The sequence below is a fragment of the Octopus sinensis genome, linkage group LG2, assembly GCF_006345805.1.
Source record: "Octopus sinensis linkage group LG2, ASM634580v1, whole genome shotgun sequence".
NCBI lineage: Eukaryota > Metazoa > Mollusca > Cephalopoda > Octopoda > Octopodidae > Octopus > Octopus sinensis.
In genome coordinates, this window is record NC_042998.1 from 143,366,377 (window position 1) to 143,382,112 (window position 15,736).

Consider the following 15,736-nt stretch of genomic DNA (forward strand, 5'->3'; position numbering starts at 1 on the left):
CGTTTCGAAATCAAGTTTTTAGGAAAGCATAAGAATTAAATATTAAATATTAAATAATTCTATCTTACCGAAACTTCTTTTCTCTTCAGCGTAGAATACTATAATCATAAATGATTATATATGAATTTGAGATACCAGAAGGCACCAACTCAACTCAGTATCAGAGCGAGCTAGAATCCGCAACTGGTATCACCGAATTCAATTTGTGAATGAAACGATTGTGTCAACAGCCCCTTCCCACCCGCGTGTAGCCAAAACAAGATGCTGTGGTCATCTACTGAGATAAAATATGGTTATCCGTAATAATGAAGGGTGAAATTAATTAATTTGGAAAAATTATCAATTACACCAAGTAGTCTTCGGCATGTAAAAGCCTCATTCGAGGAAAATTTAAGTAATACTAAGCAATAAGGGTTTAGCAACGAGTTGCCTTACCACATACCGAATTTAGAAATAGCAGTCAAAGGGTTATAGCTATTTCTTTTTTTCTACTAAAAAGGGAGATCTCAGTAAAAACAGCATTTGGAAGGCAGACACAAACAGGTAAGAGAGAATGAATTGACTGCAATCTATCATACATTTTTTTAGTTATCCACGGACGTACGTTTCGAAATCAAGTTTTTAGGAAAGCATAAGAATTAAATATTAAATATTAAATAATTCTATCTTACCGAAACTTCTTTTCTCTTCAGCGTAGAATACTATAATCATAAATGATTATATATTGAATTTTGAGATACCAGAAGGCACCAACTCAACTCAGTATCAGAGCGAGCTAGAATCCGCAACTGGTATCACCGAATTCAATTTGTGAATGAAACGATTGTGTCAACAGCCCCTTCCCACCCGCGTGTAGCCAAAACAAGATGATGTGGTCATCTACTGAGATAAAATATGGTTATCCGTAATAATGAAGGGTGAAATTAATTAATTTGGAAAAATTATCAATTACACCAAGTAGTCTTCGGCATGTAAAAGCCTCATTCGAGGAAAATTTAAGTAATACTAAGCAATAAGGGTTTAGCAACGAGTTGCCTTACCACATACCGAATTTAGAAATAGCAGTCAAAGGGTTATAGCTATTTCTTCTACTAAAAAGGGAGATCTCAGTAAAAACAGCATTTGGAAGGCAGACACAAACAGGTAAGAGAGAATGAATTGACTGCAATCTATCATACATTTTTTTAGTTATCCACGGACGTACGTTTCGAAATCAAGTTTTTAGGAAAGCATAAGAATTAAATATTAAATATTAAATAATTCTATCTTACCGAAACTTCTTTTCTCTTCAGCGTAGAATACTATAATCATAAATGATTATATATTGAATTTTGAGATACCAGAAGGCACCAACTCACTCAGTATCAGAGCGAGCTAGAATCCGCAACTGGTATCACCGAATTCAATTTGTGAATGAAACGATTGTGTCAACACAGCCCCTTCCCACCCGCGTGTAGCCAAAACAAGATGCTGTGGTCATCTACTGAGATAAAATATGGTTATCCGTAATAATGAAGGGTGAAATTAATTAATTTGGAAAAATTATCAATTACACCAAGTAGTCTTCGGCATGTAAAAGCCTCATTCGAGGAAAATTTAAGTAATACTAAGCAATAAGGGTTTAGCAACGAGTTGCCTTACCACATACCGAATTTAGAAATAGCAGTCAAAGGGTTATAGCTATTTCTTCTACTAAAAAGGGAGATCTCAGTAAAAACAGCATTTGGAAGGCAGACACAAACAGGTAAGAGAGAATGAATTGACTGCAATCTATCATACATTTTTTTAGTTATCCACGGACGTACGTTTCGAAATCAAGTTTTTAGGAAAGCATAAGAATTAAATATTAAATATTAAATAATTCTATCTTACCGAAACTTCTTTTCTCTTCAGCGTAGAATACTATAATCATAAATGATTATATATTGAATTTTGAGATACCAGAAGGCACCAACTCAACTCAGTATCAGAGCGAGCTAGAATCCGCAACTGGTATCACCGAATTCAATTTGTGAATGAAACGATTGTGTCAACAGCCCCTTCCCACCCGCGTGTAGCCAAAACAAGATGCTAAAGATAACTAAAAAAATGTATGATAGATTGCAGTCAAATCATTCTCTCTTACCTGTTTGTGTCTGCCTTCCAAATGCTGTTTTTACTGAGATCTCCCTTTTTAGTAGAAGAAATAGCTATAACCCTTTGACTGCTATTTCTAAATTCGGTATGTGGTAAGGCAACTCGTTGCTAACCCTTATTGCTTAGTATTACTTAAATTTTCCTCGAATGAGGCTTTTACATGCCGAAGACTACTTGGTGTAATGATAATTTTTCCAAATTAATTAATTTCACCCTTCATTATACGGATAACCATATTTTATCTCAGTAGATGACCACAGCATCTTGTTTTGGCTACACGCGGGTGGGAAGGGGCTGTTGACACAATCGTTCATTCACAAATTGAATTCGGTGATACCAGTTGCGGATTCTAGCTCGCTCTGATACTGAGTTGAGTTGGTGCCTTCTGGTATCTCAAAATTCAATATATAATCATTTATGATTATAGTATTCTACGCTGAAGAGAAAAGAAGTTTCGGTAAGATAGAATTATTTATATTTAATATTTAATTCTTATGCTTTCTAAAAACTTGATTTCGAAACGTACGTCCGTGGATAACTAAAAAAATGTATGATAGATTGCAGTCAATTCATTCTCTCTTACCTGTTTGTGTCTGCCTTCCAAATGCTGTTTTTACTGAGATCTCCCTTTTTAGTAGAAGAAATAGCTATAACCCTTTGACTGCTATTTCTAAATTCGGTATGTGGTAAGGCAACTCGTTGCTAAACCCTTATTGCTTAGTATTACTTAAATTTTCCTCGAATGAGGCTTTTACATGCCGAAGACTACTTGGTGTAATTGATAACTTTTCTAAATTAATTAATTTCACCCTTCATTATTACGGATAACCATATTTTATCTCAGTAGATGACCACAGCATCTTGTTTTGGCTACACGCGGGTGGGAAGGGGCTGTTGACACAATCGTTTCATTCACAAATTGAATTCGGTGATACCAGTTGCGGATTCTAGCTCGCTCTGATACTGAGTTGAGTTGGTGCCTTCTGGTATCTCAAAATTCAATATATAATCATTTATGATTATAGTATTCTACGCTGAAGAGAAAAGAAGTTTCGGTAAGTAAGATAGAATTATTTAATATTTAATATTTAATTCTTATGCTTTCCTAAAAACTTGATTTCGAAACGTACGTCCGTGGATAACTAAAAAAATGTATGATAGATTGCAGTCAATTCATTCTCTCTTACCTGTTTGTGTCTGCCTTCCAAATGCTGTTTTTACTGAGATCTCCCTTTTTAGTAGAATAAATAGCTATAACTCTTTGACTGCTATTTCTAAATTCGGTATGTGGTAAGCAACTCGTTGCTAAACCCTTATTGCTTAGTATTACTTAAATTTTCCTCGAATGAGGCTTTTACATGCCGAAGACTACTTGGTGTAATTGATAATTTTTCCAAATTAATTAATTTCACCCTTCATTATTACGGATAACCATATTTTATCTCAGTAGATGACTACAGCATCTTGTTTTGGCTACACGCGGGTGGGAAGGGGCTGTTGACACAATCGTTTCATTCACAAATTGAATTCGGTGATACCAGTTGCGGATTCTAGCTCGCTCTGATACTGAGTTGAGTTGGTGCCTTCTGGTATCTCAAAATTCAATATATAATCATTTATGATTATAGTATTCTACGCTGAAGAGAAAAGAAGTTTCGGTAAGATAGAATTATTTAATATTTAATATTTAATTCTTATGCTTTCCTAAAAACTTGATTTCGAAACGTACGTCCGTGGATAACTAAAAAAATGTATGATAGATTGCAGTCAATTCATTCTCTCTTACCTGTTTGTGTCTGCCTTCCAAATGCTGTTTTTACTGAGATCTCCCTTTTTAGTAGAAGAAATAGCTATAACCCTTTGACTGCTATTTCTAAATTCGGTATGTGGTAAGGCAACTCGTTGCTAAACCCTTATTGCTTAGTATATATATATATATATATATGTATATATATATATATATATATATATATATATATATATAGGTGAGAAAGTTGGTGTGTGAAAGCACGTGGTTGAATATATAGAAAATAGTAAAAAGTGAAAAAACTACAGAAGGCTTGTTTTAAAAGGTTAAAAAATATATTTGAGTCATTATGTCAGAAGAATGTTATAAATTTTTTTCATACAGTGACATAGTTTTTGAAGAAATTACCGGTTTCGTGTTAACTTTTCAAATTTCTCAAAACATCGTGTTATGTCTTCGTTATGAAGTGTAAAGAAGAGTTCCAGGTAAGGGGAGGTAATAAGTGATTTCTTCCGGTGTAAGGGAGATAATCGCTTTATATTTCATGTCCCTTTTATTTAATGGGGTGAGTTTCTCTGTATAAGAATGCTTATATTTTTCAATGAAGAATGTTTCCTTGTTTAGTCTAATTTGTGTTGGTGTTCCAATAGCACATTGATAAAATGGAAAGATTAAAAATTGTGGTAGTAGTTGCTTTGCGCATTTCTCAATATGCTCACTAAAGGGTATCATTCTGTATTCTGGGAATGCAATCTGTTGTCGATGCAGTGTGCATCTACGTCTGAGTGATAGTCCCGTGGACCCCACGTAGTTTTGGTGGCAGCCCGAGCATCTTATGACATAAATTATGTTTTCAGAAGCACAAGTAAAATTAGATTTGATCTTGAATTTTTGTCCCTCTTTGAAGAGGAATCTGATCCTTCTAGAAGGTTTGGGCATGTTGCGCAGTTTGGTCTACCACATTTTTTTACTTTTGCATCCGTAATTTCAGAAAACAATTTTGCCTTTGTGAGAATCTTTTTAAGTGATTTAGGTTGTTTGTAGCTTTTAATGATTTTATGTATGTTTAGAATTTCCTTTAATTTGGGGTCCTTATGAAGTATTGGTAAATTCTGGGTGATGATGGAGAAGGCTTCTTTGTTTCTGGTGTTGTATGTGGATATGTAAGGCAGTATTTTCGGGGAAGGTGTGTTGTTGTATTGAACTTTTCTCAAAGTTTCTATGTCGATTTCTGTTGCACGTCTGATCCCATCCTCTATGAGTTGAGCTGGGTAGTGTCTGTCAATTAGGGTGTTTTTGAGTTCTTGTAGTCTAAAGTTCCTGGTATTTTGTTCTGACACTATTGTGCATATCCTTCTTGCAAGGTGGTAAGGGATGTTTGTTTTAGTGTGTCTTGGGTGGCATGAATAAAAAAGTAGGTATTGTTTAGCGTCTGTGGCTTTGTAAAAAATGTCTGTTTCTATTTTAAGGTTAATTTTTTTAATTAGTATATCTAAGAATGGAAGCCCCTTTTGGTTGTATTCCATTGTGAACTGTATATTTGGGTTGATGCTGTTCAATAGGTTTTTGAATTTTAGGAGTTTATCTGTGTTTTCATTCCAGAGTATAAAACAATCGTCCAGGAATCGTTTCCAATTCTCTTTTATGTATTGAGAGAGGGGGTTTCCAAAGGTCGATAAAGATTCCTGGTAAACAATTATTTCCAGGTAGCCCATTGTTAGGTTCGCAATGACTGGTGCTGCCCTTGTACCCATAGCAATTCCGGATTTTGACGGTAAAATGTATTGTCAAACATGAAGTGGTTATGTAGGATGAATTCAACCGATTTAGTAATGAATTCTTTACTGATCCTTTTTGGTATTTCTTCCGGAAATTGGTCCAGCCAGAACTGTATTGCCTCTAGTCCATAATTATGAGGTATACTGGTATATAAATTAACTACATCAAATGAAACCATGATTGTTTCTTCCTTGACTTTTTTTGGAAGGTGGTTTAACATATCCAAGTCATCTCTGATATGACTATCGATATGTTTAAGGAAGGGTTTCAAGGGGATGTCCATAAATAGACTTAATCTGTGTGTTTCACAGGTTGGGCCAGCTACAATGGGTCGTAGTTTTAGGTCCCCCGGGTTAGGTGTGTGTATGTATGTCTTTGGTGATTTTTTAATGGTTTCATTTATAATTTGGCTTTTATGTATTTTTGGCAGACCATAGAAGAGGCTTGCATTTAAAGTTTGTTAGAAAATCAATCTCTTTGGTTGTTAGTTCCTTTTCATGGGTTTTAATTAGTGAAGATAGAGTTTTCATTATTTTTTGCGGGGTGTAGTTGGTGATTTTTTCATATATGTTGATTGTTATCAAGCAAGGAAATTACAAGATTTCTATAGTATGATGTATCCATTATTACAACTGCACTTCCTTTGTCTGCTTCCTTAATGGTTATATCTTCATCATTTTGAAGTTCTATCTGTTCCTTCCATTGTGCAGTGTTAAAATTTGAGCTAACTTTCTGTTTATGTATAGTATGGTAGGGAAAGTTCTCAATGTGGCTGCAGAACTCGTCAAGATCTTTATTTCTTCCTCTGTAGGAGATGTGTTCACTTTTGTTCTTGACTAGTGATTCATCTTCAGTATTGAAACTGGTTGATGCTTCTGCTAGTCTTAATTTTCTGCAGAATTCTGTTATATTATCCTTGATTTCATTTAGGTTGGCTCTGCGTGGAGTTGGTGTAAATTTGAGCCCTTTTGAGAGGATGTCAATTTTTATGTTAGAGAGAGGTTTGGTTGAAAGATTGATTATCTTCGGTTTTTCCTTATTACTAGTTTCCAGCCTGTGTCCTGGTGTCTCTGGTCCCGGGCTAAAAAATGTTGGGTGTAATTTTGTTTGCATGAGTTGTCTGTGAGGTTGTGTGATATTGGTTCGGAGGAACGGTGGTATTGTTGCCTCCGATTGTTGTGCGTGTGTGGGAATCTATGGTTGTTTTCGTTTGTGGTGTGTGTAAAATTTCTGTATGTGATATATTTTTGTTTCGAATTGCTTGTATGTGGGATGTTGCTTGACTTAGTGTTTTTTTGCGTTTGTCTTGTGTTCAGTGGGGACCAGTAATTTTGGTTCATGGGGTAGTAGCGACTTGTGTGTGGTGTATTTCTTATTCTAGTGTTATTTTGTGCTGTTATGCGGTGGTTGGGTCTGGTATTAGGATGTTGTTGGTGTGTTCTGTTCTTGGTGTAATCTATTTCATAGACGCGTTGTCTGTCAGCTTGTTCCCTGTTAAGTCTTGCGTGGTTCGAAAATGTTGGTTGTGGGTGATTTCTGTTTCTAGTGTATGGAGGATAGTTGGGGGGTGGTTTGTGGGTTGTTCGGTTTTTCTTTTTTATTTTTTGTAATTTTCTTAAGAAAGGGATTATCCGTACCCAATTCATTTTTGAAAATTGACGCATATCTTTGGAAGAAATCGTTGCTTTTTTCCCAGCGTAGGAGAGAATTTCTTTCTTCCTTTTCACAGATTTCCTTCCAATGATTTAGGGTATTTTCGAGGGGTTGTCCCTCGGTTCGTTTCTGTATTTCATTATGCATCTCCTCCTCGTCGATGCTTTTATATTTTTCCTCATTTGTGGAGGCCCTAAGTTTTAGTAGTTCTATTTCTGATTTTAAATTGAATAGAGCTGACCTTTCCCTAATAGTTCTCTGTCCGTCAGGTTCGTTGGGTATTATTTTTATCTGGAATTTGCATGGGAGGATAATTGGTGTTGAGTTCATCCATCCCTCGTACATATCTGCTTTGTTGGAATTTTTTATCATGTTCCAGAAGGCGAGTTTTCTATTGTGCAGGTTTGTATTCCAAATGTTTCCTATTTTTCTTTTTGTTGGGTTGATTTGTGTGCGTATGATGTCCTGGTGTGTTTCATTTGGTGTGTATATATATATATAAATGGAACAAAAACGCAATAGAGGACGTTAAAACATTCGGACAGATAGATGACACAAAGGCGGACAAGAGAAACAACAATTACAAGGACAGGCAAAAAAAAAAAAAAAAAGACGGGTCATTCGTGACTTTCTTTCCTCTCCAGAAGTTACGACCATTTCGAGCAGTTACACTCGAGATGATTCGAACTGGTTACATATACATATATAATATATATATATATATATATATATATATATATATATATATATATATATATATATATATATATATATATATATATATATATATATATATATATATATATATATATATATATATAGGGAGAGATTACGAAAAAAAAACAAAATACGAAGACAGGTGGTGTACAAAACAAACAGATGCATTAGTATAACGCTCAGGAATAGAAAAAGTCTTTTACATTTCGAGCCTACGTTCTTCTACAGAAAGGGACACAGAAAAAACAAGGCGAGAAAAAAAATGTGTGTAGTGACTAACGATCTATCATGGCGACTAGTGCCGGACAGAAGGGTCAAACACGAGAAGGAAAGTAGGGGAGATAACATGGTAAAGATGACACCCAACACGAAGGTGCGTGTGTGTATAAGAGAGTATGTATGTGCGTGTGAAAGAGGGCTGGTGGTCTGGACGTGTGCGTGTATGTATGTGTAGGTGTGAAAATGTGGGGATGGGTGTGTGGGTGGTGTGTTGTGATGTGATGTGTAATGTTGTATGGTGTAGTGTGGTGTGGTGTGGTGTTATATATATATATATATATATATATATATATATATATATATATATATATATATATATATATATATATATATATATACTAGACTTAAGGAATGGAATTGATAAGATCCGGGTACATATGTTTCATAGCAAGTGGGACTTCGGAAGTGGCAAAAATCCAAGAGAGGTGTATACTGCAGGGTACTCGTCAGGCCAAGGTTATCTTGATTAAATGAAAGTTTACATTGTTGCAAGGAGGTACATGTTAACACATGGAAGATTCGATCTATTGTCCCTGAAAGTTGTATTTTTTTAATATTACTATGGATTGTTTGAAGCTAACTTTCTTCCTATACCTCGATCCTTGGTTCTTATATATGTGTGTGTGTGTGCGTGTGTTTGTTTGTATATATATATAAGTACATATCTCTTTATCTTTTCTCTTTTACTTGTTTCAGTCATTTGACTGCGGCCATGCTGGAGCACCGCCTTTAGTCGAGCAAATCTACCCCGGGACTTATTCTTTGTAAGCCCAGTACTTATTCTATCGGACCCTTTTTGCCGAACCGCTAAATGACGGGGACGTAAACACACCAGCATCAGTTGTCAAGCAATGTTAGGGAGACAAACACAGACACACAAACACATACACACACATACATATATATATATATAATATATATATATATATACATATATACGACAGGCTTCTTTCAGTTTCCGTCTACCAAATCCACTCACAAGGCATTGGTCGGCCCGGAGCTATAGCAGAAGACACTTGCCCAAGATGCCACGCAGTGGGACTGAACCCGGAACCCTGTGGTTGGTTAGCAAAAGTGAAAGTGAGAGAGAGAGAGAGAGAGAGAGAGAGAGAAAGAAAGAGAGGGAGAGAGAGAGAGAGAAAGATACATAAAGTGGGTGATACTAAAGGTGTGCAGTTGGGAAAAATGGGTTAGACATGCACATACGGATAGGTGCCACCAAAATGTGGCTAACCCTTAAGGGTCGATGCTACTGTACCATCGGTTGGCGATGGGAAATGATTCTCAATGCAAATATATATATACTTTTTCCAGTGACGAAAAGTCACTGATCTCTTTGCAAATACTGATAGGACAAAGATAATGTGTCACTAGCCAGCTGGAGGAGATGTCTTCCTGGGGCTACAAGCCACAGTAGCATCGACCCTTAAGGGTTAGCCACATTTAGGTGGCAAATATACCTCACGATGTCGTGCAGCTACTGTTTATACCTCGCTCAAAGATTTTTTACATATATATAAGTATATATATATATATATATATATATATATATATATATATATATATATATATATATATATATATATATATATATATGTCGTATATCGTATATATCTATATATGTGTGTATATGTGTGTGTGTGCGCGCGCGTATATGTTTGTGTGTCTGTGTTTGTCCGCCCACCATCGCTTGATAACCAATGTTGGTGTGTTTATGTCCCCGTAACTTAGCGGTTCGGCAAAAGTTACTGATACAATAAGTACTAGGCTTACAAAGAATAAGTCCTGGGGTTGAGTTGTCCGACTAAAGGTGTTGCTCTAGCATGGACGCAGTCAAATGATTGAAACAAATATAAGAATATACACACACACACACACACACACACACACATATATGTATATATATATATATATATATATATATATATATATATATATATATATATATACACACATATACATAGTATAGATAGATAGATCGATAGATAGAGAAATAGACAGAATTAGAGATAGATAGATAAATAGATAAATTGATTGAGAGATAGATAGATAGATAGATAGATAGATAGATAGATAGACAGAAGACAAACAGACAGATAGAGGTAGATAAATAAATACATTGTTAGATAGACATATAGATAGGTAGATTGAGAGATAAATATAGAGATAGATATAGAGGTAGAGAGAGAGATGCAGGCTATGAGCAATTGAATGTGAAAGAAGAAAAGAATTACTAGAATATGGAACGAGGGAGAGAGAGAGAGAGAGAGAGAGAGAGAGAGAAAGAATAAAGTGTCATGACCAAATCTATTTCGTTAAGTAGGATTGACTTTCCTTCCCCCCTACAAACTGAGCCTCCTCCCCTCCACACACACACAGCAGCACCATTTTCTAACGGCAGTGTTGTCAGGGTTTTGTTGTAGTTGTTATTAGACTCCACCAACTTTCTCCAAATATAATTCCCCCCTCATCCTCCCCAACCATTCCCACCGCCGTCACCATCACCTCCGTCACAGCAGACATTATCATCATACCACTATAAATAACCCACCACAACCTCCATCGCCGCCGCCGCCACCTCCACCACGGCCGCCACGGGAACCACTGCCACCACTACCGTCGCCCCCGCCCCCACCGCCAACATCAGGACCACAACCAGCAGCAACACTGCCAATGCCACCAGCTACACCATTACAACATGAACACAACAGCAACAGCAGCAGCACTACTATTACTGCATCTATTCTTCGACACCATTAAGTCTCCAACACCTCCGCCATCACCTCCAGCGCCGTCACATCCACCGCTACCACTTCTCCTGCCAACACCTCACGACCACCACTATCACCACCAACTCTGCCACCGCCATCGTCATCATTTCAAGGCAGAAGGGTGAGTTAGGCAGAAGAGATGGAATGATAGAGTGAGGGAGGGGGAGAGAGGGATGGAGAGAAGCGGGGAGAGAAAGAGAGGGAAGGAAAGAGAGGGAGTGAGAGTTACATAGACAGAGAGAGGGCAAAAGAGAACGACTGCTTCTGTCTTTTATTTACTCCACCAACACCACCACCACCACCACCTCTACTTTCAATCTTCGTACATGCCTCGCCAACACCACCACTTGCACTCTTATCCACCCCCATCCATTCACACTATATCCACCCCACCATACCCTGTTACACCCACTGCAGCAACTGCTGTACAGCAAGTTTTATCAACGCCACGACGACGACGAGGACCACCACCACCACCTCCAGCACTACCAGCACCACCACCACCACCCGTACCACCAGCACTAAGCACCAGCACCACCAGCACCACCAACACTGCCACCACCACCACCACCGCCCCCGCCACGAACAACAACCATCAACAACGAAGGAATTTCTGCATTTCTGGCTGGTCACTTCGATTTCTAGGAATAGCAGCCAATAGCAGCCTTCAAAGAAGTCACTTGGTTATGGCTTTTTTTAGAGGACACACAAACAATGGGATCTTGGGTGTACTGCGTCTAAAAAGAGATGCTGGATTGTCTCGACATAAGCGCCTTTGATCTGACTTAGGGTTAGACAACAGCGACAACAGCAACAACAATAACAGCACATAATATCAACACTAAAACCACCACCACCAACAACAACAACAACAACAGCATCATCACCACCATCGCGATTTAAACCACTAAGTGTTAGAAACAGGAGCCAAATTTCTCTCCAAAAATACACACATAACGAAAGAGTATATCATTCAGAAAAACTATGTTATCCAGTCTTAAAGAAAGAGTCGAATAGTCACAGCTGAGATACCTTTGTTCATTAGTCTTCTGGATCAGAACTGACCTGGGGTTAAACAAATACTAACCAATAAAAATAGCTGCTAGATCTCTTTTAATTAAAAACAGTTATGGAAAGGACAAAGCAATTAATAATGTAGTCCAAGAGATGGCGAGATGGTCAGGAGTGGAACACCTTTGATGATAAACCAGCACAGCCAGGATTGACCTGGAGATAAACAACACTACTGGAAAGGGAGCCTTTTGGTGGTTAGTGGAATGCGAAAAGGCACATGGCTCAGTGGTTAGAGCATCGGGTTCACAATCATGAGGTAGTGAGTTCGATTTCCGGTCCAGGCTGTGTGGTGTGTTCTTGAGCATGACACTTTATTTCACGTTGCTCCAGTTTCACTCAGCCGTAGAAATGAGTTGCGACGTCACTGGCACCAAACTGTATCGGCTTTTACCTTTCCCTTGGATAACATTAGTGACGTGGACAGGTGAGCCTGGTATGCATGTGAGACTGCTGGTCTTCCATAAGCAACCTTCTCCGGACTTGTGCTTCGAAGGGTGACTTTCTAGGTGCGGCTCCATTGTCATTTATGACCGAAGGGGGTCTTTACTCGAATGCAAGATATAGTAGCTAAATCTCCCTCGATTATAGTTCCACAGTGCGGCTCCTTGGGTAAGTGTCTTCTACTATAGCCCCAGGCTAGCCAAATCCAAATTTGGTAGACGTGTATGTGCATGCGTGCGCGTGTGTATGCATATGTCTTTGTGTCGGTGTTTGCCCACCACCGCTTCATAACCGGTGTAGGTTTGCTTACATTTCCGTAACTTAGCGGTTTGGCATAAGAGACCGGTAAAATAAGTACCAGATTTTACGAAAAAAAGTACGGGGATCAATTTGCTCAACCAAAAAAGAAAAAAAAAACCTCTTTAAGGGTGGTCCCAGCATGGCCGCAGCTCTATCATTGAAACATGAAAAATGTTAACAAATAAATCACATCTTGCCATGGCCAAAAATGGCAGAATACTTTGCCTGTTGTCGATCTAAGGCAGAGGTTTCCAACCATGGTCCAAGGATGCAGTGTAGAAAATTGGGGGTCCGCGGTAATTCAGGGGTCATGAAAAATTGTGCTTCGGACCAGTAAAACTGGTTATACGTTCAAAATACTCAGAATATTTTAACAATTGTTATACAATTCATAATAATAATAAATTCTAAAAATATAAGATTTTTTAAACAACGAATGGCTAGCAGAGGAGGAAGGGCACACAAGTAAAATAGGAATCAAAGGGGTCCATAGGCAAAAAATGGTTGAGACCCCCTGATTTAGAGGTACCATGTCTGAACTATATAAGACCGGATGACCATGATTGGCGTGTCTATGAGTATAGGTCTCAAAGATCGATACTGTCCTGAGGTTAAACAATCCTGAGGCGATCTCTCGAATGCTAGAGACAACAGCCAAATCTCCAAATCGTACTTTACTGTCTTTAATACAGAAGGATACGTTGAAAATGTTGGTTCTTGATATACAAAAAGCCAGGTTGGGCACGGCTGGAATACGATTGACCTGCAACAATAACAGCAACGATAGCATTATAGCATTATCACTATATCATCACCACCGGCGCCGCCTTCATCGCCCAAACACAGCCACACACTCCGCAAACATGTTCGTTCCGCGCCAACCAACCGCCACCACCGCTGCCGCCGCCGCCGCCGCCGCCACTGCCGCCACCGCCGCCACCACCGCCGCCGCCGCCACCAATCCACCACCACCACCACCACCATCACCACCACCACCATCACCACCACCACCACCACCACCAGGAGCACTGGCAACGATGACAGCAGCAACGACAATAACAGCAGCTGCAGCAGCAACAGCAGCTGGAGTAGCAACAGCAGCAACGATGGCAGCAGCAGAATGTTTTTAAACCTATTAATGGTCACTTACCACAACCGCCAATATCATCACACCACCACCATCATAATCAACACTACAATAACAGCGATACTCTAACACCACCACCATTTCCAGCACGGTCACCGTCACAGCCATCGACGCCACCGCTACCACCATCGCCACCACCAGTCACACCCCACCACCACCACCACCAATATCCCCAAAATGAAGGGGCCTCAAGGTGGTCGTTTGACTTTAAAAAAAAAAGCATAACAGCCAGGTTTCCCCCAAATTCAACATTGGATGATGTTATGTTGAGTCTAGATCAGTGGCTTTCAGCCTGGGTCCATTTGGCCCCTGAGGGTTTATGTAAGATTTTTGGTAATCCACGTAACAAGATAGTAAATCGGGGCTCTGCAATAGTACTTGAAGGACTCCTGAATAAATTTTGCTTTAGATGTATTTACTGGTTTTTGTTGCAAGAAATATCTAGGTTTTTTTCTCTAACATTTTACACAGTTCGACCTACACAAGTTAATGTGTGGAAAACAAAATAAGAATTTTGAAAGAAGCATCTATAAAACTAGTTTTTAAACATGGAACGACTGTTGGTCCATCAGAATAACATAGCAATCAAATGGAGTCCATAGATTAAAAATTGTTCAGAATCCCTGGTCTTTATGGTCAAGGCTGGGTATACTTTGGTAAGAGGCATGATCGATCAACTAAGACCTAGGGTTAAAAAACCCAACAGAAGCATTCTGCCATGACCTCACCATCTCAGCAAAGGTCACACTAATTACCATCAGCACGAGCGCCCTCACCTCACCGCCACCCAACCACCACCCAACCACACCCCACCTGCAACACTACACCACCACACCACCACCACCACCACCACCACTCTTAAAGAAGGTGACTGGTACCATAAGCTTCCAATTCAAACCTATCCGCCCTTCTCTCTCTCGCTCTCTTTCACCCCCTCTCTCTTTCTCTCCTTCTTTCTCACCCTCTCTCTTTCTTTCTCCCCTCCCTTCCCCCCATACCTTCATTCTTACTGCTTTCTGTCCTCCACGAAACAGTTACTGACCTCCCCTAACTACCATCTCGACTCCCTCCCCTCACCACTAAACATTTCGGTTCTTAGACACGACTTGGATCATTCGATACTTTTCAAACAGATGCGCACACATATACATGCCTCCACCTTTTCTCTCTCTCTCTTTTCTCTCACTCTCTTGCTCTCTCTTACGCACACACATATATGTATATATACATATACACACCTACATACACGCATACACTCACACACACAAACACACATATATATACCAACATTCATAATACACACATACACACACATGCATACATACATGCATGCATACATACATACATACATACATACATACATACATACATACATACATACATACATATATAACCACCCCACCGGGACTCTATAGAGTTTCATATTTATCGACTGGTTTGAACATTACCAGTTTTTCTACTAACCATCCCTGACAGCACATATACTTCACTCTTGAACCATTACAATCAGCTTCTCTGGTGAATGTCCCTCCGCGTCCGCATACAACAAAATTTCAATAACCATCTCTGTATCAAACTTAATGTATATCAAACTTAATGTAATGATATACTTAATGTAGTCGCGGCAGTGTGGTAAGAAGCTTGCTTCCCAACCACAAGATTCCAGGTTCAGTACCATTGCGTAGCACCTTG

At 38.8% G+C, this 15,736-nt stretch overlaps 2 long non-coding RNA genes across 2 annotated transcripts in view; one reads left to right on the top strand and one right to left on the bottom strand.

Annotated features, from left to right (window-relative positions):
* The window catches only part of LOC118762333, a 25,216-nt gene extending 11,856 nt beyond the window's left edge, over positions 1-13,360 (top strand). Inside the window, exons 2-3 of the long non-coding RNA XR_004998081.1 lie at positions 12,937-12,942; positions 13,350-13,360. This is a non-coding gene — a long non-coding RNA (uncharacterized LOC118762333). The remainder of the gene's footprint in view (positions 1-12,936; positions 12,943-13,349) is intronic.
* Positions 1-13,438, bottom strand: part of LOC118762334 — a 23,603-nt gene extending 10,165 nt beyond the window's left edge. The window contains exons 1-2 of the long non-coding RNA XR_004998082.1: positions 13,427-13,438; positions 11,599-11,603 (exon numbers count right to left, since the gene is read on the bottom strand). This is a non-coding gene — a long non-coding RNA (uncharacterized LOC118762334). The remainder of the gene's footprint in view (positions 1-11,598; positions 11,604-13,426) is intronic.
* Positions 13,439-15,736: the final 2,298 nt, after the last annotated feature.